This window comes from Galeopterus variegatus, unplaced genomic scaffold (genome assembly GCF_000696425.1).
Source record: "Galeopterus variegatus unplaced genomic scaffold, G_variegatus-3.0.2 Scaffold14854, whole genome shotgun sequence".
NCBI classification, from domain to species: domain Eukaryota; kingdom Metazoa; phylum Chordata; class Mammalia; order Dermoptera; family Cynocephalidae; genus Galeopterus; species Galeopterus variegatus.
In genome coordinates, this window is record NW_007740965.1 from 3,042 (window position 1) to 7,124 (window position 4,083).

Sequence of the window (4,083 nt, forward strand, 5' to 3'; positions counted from 1 at the left end):
TTGTGTCCAAAGTGAACTTTGCTTTGCAGGTTCTTGCACCACCTTACTGGTGTGGATTTCCCTTGTTTTTTGGGATAGCTTTTCTTTCTTCAAAAATCTGAGAGACTCCAGAGGATAGAAATAATTGCTGTCATTTCCTCTCAATACCAGCATCTGATTGGCTGACCACCAGTTTATCTACAAGGAATAAAACTGGGGTTAGGGAAAGGAAAGATTAACGTCCAAGGGGTTATGTTTTTAGGTGAAGGGCAGGCCAGGAGATTCCCACCAGTGCCAGGACAACCAGTTGCTCCCCTGAGAAGCTCCATCCACCCCGACACATCAGGCTGTCCTCTGAGAGGAGATGACACAGGGGCTGATGTCCACTAGACAATCCAAGAGATATGGCTGCTGTGTGCACATTGTGTCAGCCCCAGACAGCTTTGATACCCAGGATAGGAGGATAGGAGGGTGGCTGAGGACACACCATCCTCCTATCTTCCTGTCCTGGGTATCGAAGCTGTCTGTCAAGTTTCCAAAGAGGAACCTCTATAAAAAAGATATTCTTGGACTGGCCAGTTAGCACAAAGGTCATGGGTTCAGATCCCCATACCAGCCAGCCGTCAAAAGAGAAAAGACAAAATTTTTTGATAAGGTGTCTGTGCTTAGGGACGATAATAGGAGGTGAGGCAGAAAGATTTTTTTTTTTTAAAGTAAACTACTTTATTAGAGAAAAAAGAAGTCCCTAAAAGATGTGTAGAGGAAAGTGTGAGCTATTGACATAGCTCAGAGGAAAAGCTGAGGTCCCACATTCTCCTACAGGAAAGGCCCTACAGGCCCCGGCACCACCCCTGCTTGGGACACCCTCCCCAGCAGTCCGGTGACTTACTCCTTTTTTTTTTGTTAAATTTTTATTTTGTCAATATACACTGTATAGAAAGATTTTTTTATAGCAGCGTGGGAAGTAATTATTATTTGCTTTCCTCTCATATGAAGTGTTCAAAAGCAAAAATATATTTTAAAAAGAGCCATCAATTGCTCTGTGAAAGTATGATGAACAATTAAAATACTGTTTCTGTTTTAAATGTACAATAATAAACAAATACTCGACAACGTTGTAAATTGGAGATAAGAAGCTGGCTTTAGAAATGTGGAGAAGGAACTGGACATTTAGGGTTTTACTGCAAGCCCTAGAAGGGGGGAGGCTGAGGGGACAGGGGACTGACTCTGCTTTCCATACATTTGAAAAAGGCAGGGGGAGGCCAGCCCCTCTTTGGAGTGTTAATTAAAACTAGGCAAGAAGATTGAAGGGGCTATAGGTCCCTAAGGAAACTGAAATCTAACTCACACTCATTTCTGTAAATTACTAACTTAGAGAAAAATAACACTTAGACTTAAGCAACCCGGAAACACAATTAACCTCTAAATACAAAACCAGGAAATTTCCACCCAAATGGTGCAAATAAGGAGCCTACACAACTGCACCCAATCAATTATCTGCTGTTTTGCTCCCACCCACACCTTACAAACACTCTTCCTTAAGACCCTCCCGTGGACCCCAAACCACATACCACGGCTGGTGCTTCCCAATCATAAATCACTGTTTGCTTAAATAAACTCTCCAACATTTTAACGAAGCCTCAGTTTAATTTTTAACAATAGAAATGAGGGACCGGAGACCCCAGGGACTGCATCTCCTTCTGTCCCGGCCCGCACACTGGGTGGGGATTCTCCCGATGACCCTCCCGATGTCCCTCCTGCTGTCACAGCAGGATCTGAGGAGATATGGGGGGCTGGTGCGGAGCTGCCAACAGAGGGCTCCGGGCTCCCGAAGTCGCCATAAAGGGATGAGACAGAACACCCAGGGGATCTCGGCTGCCACCCAGTGCCCACCCCGTGGCCATAGGGGACCGGTTCCACCCAGCCCCCTTCCATGACAGAGGACCCTCCCCATACACCCATCATTTCCCAGCTTCCAGACAGTCCATGCTTCCTTCCTGAGGATCTCCCAGTACCTGCAGGTCACAGGGCAACAGAGGCCATGGCATAGTCACCTGGGCCTCCTGGAGCAGAGGACAGGGAGCTGTGGAGACCCGTGGAGTTCCGCCAGCGCCAGAGACAGAAATCCCACCAGACTGGGGAAGGCCATCCCCTCCTACCCGGCTGTTACCTGATTGGACAGAGCTTCAGGCCCCGCCCCTCTCAGGCCCTGAGTGGCAGGAGGTAAGCGCAGACAAGTTGCTGGATGAGGCCAGAATGACGGGTTTCGGGCTGCAGCCCTTTTACAGGCAGGGCTTCCTCCCTGCTGTGGGATCTGACCCTTCCAGAGGAGACACTGGCATGTGACCTTGTATATAAGGTTATGTTCATTTATGACTTATATATATATGAGTATATCTGAGTGTACACACACACACATGTTATTCACAAGTGGAAACAATGTGATGACAATTATTTTACCATTTAAGGTTTTATAACCTTCCTGGCCTCTGGTGTTTTGAGGAGGCAGCCTGAGCTTTGAAAATGGAGGCGGTCATCTGAGGCAGCAGTGTCCAATAGAAATAAAACATAATTGGGGCCGAGCCCGTGGCGCACTCGGGAGCGTGCGGCGCTGGGAGTGGAGCAGCGCTCCTGCGGTGGGTTCGGATCCTATATAGGGATGGCCGGTGCGCTCACTGGCTGAGTGCGGTGTGGCCGGTCTAAAAAAAAAAGGACAAAAAAAAAAACAAAAACAAAACCATGATCCGCGTGTGTAACTTGAAATTTTCTAGTAGCCGCATAAAAGAAAATCAAGAGACAGATAAAATTGATTGTAATAATTTGTTTAACTCAAAATATTATCATCTTAATATGTGAGCAATCTGAAAATATTAATGAAGTATTTTCCTTTTTCTGGTACTAAATCTTCAAAACTCGCTCAGTATGTTATGCTTCCAGCACATCTCAATTCAGACCATCCACATGCCAGGTGCTCAGTAGCCACACGTGGCCAGCAGCTGCCACGTTGCAAGTGCAGCTCTGAGAGCTCTGATGTTCCTGATATCAGGGCGGTGAAGGAACTGAAAGCCCCTTCTACACAAGAGGTGAGGGAATACCTGCTTCCCACCAACATCTCTCCTCAGGCCCAAGGGTGGGAGAGGTGGTGCCCAGACAGACAACAGAGGGCTGCAAGCAGGAAGGGTCTAAAGAGAAACCACTGCTTGCCATCTGCTGCTTGGTGTGGGCTCATTTGCCTTCCTAATGATCAGACAGCAATGCAATAAAAATGGGTCCCAGAATGAAGAAACACCATGTTCTAAGATCTATCCATGCCCTTGTCCCTCTGAGTTTGGATTTGGAGGGGAAAGATTAAAGGCAAGCTTCTTAATTTATTATTTGGCCTTGGCCCTAGGGGATTACCCAAGGGTCAGGACACGAATAAACATCTTAGAATGTTAAGACCTTTCTGATGATGCCAAGAATGAACTTGTTGTACCTTAAAACAAAACAAAACAAAACACTGCTGTTATTTTGAGATATTGAGTTAGAAGTATTGTGCAAATATGTAATATTTAGAAATTTTAACAATGTATAACATTCATATCAAAATATATGCACAAAGCACTCACATAAAGCTCTATGCATTACTACAAAGGGAACCCACTTGTGTAACCACCAAATAGAACCAGCCTGACTCATGCATCTCAACGATCACTTTCTCCCACCCTCCTCCCCAAAGTAACCAAGATCTTAACAGCTAACAGTAGAGATCAACTCTTTTATACAAGTGTTTTGTGAATGAGCATTTTAAACATACAAAATAAACAAAATAGTATAATAACCTGTCACCCAGCCTCAACAGCTAATCATGTGGCACTTTGCTTTCACCTATACTTCATCCCAATCTCCACTCCTACATTTTTACATGCATTTTTAAAAATTGAAACATGATTGTACATATTTGTGAGATACAGAGTTGAATATCAATACCCGTGTACAATATGTGATGACAAAATCAACATAATTCACACACTTATGTTATAAAACATAATTATTCTTCGTCTATTAACCAGTTTCATGCTAACGCTCCTCCCCTCCTCCCCCTTTCAAGCCTCTAGTAACCAC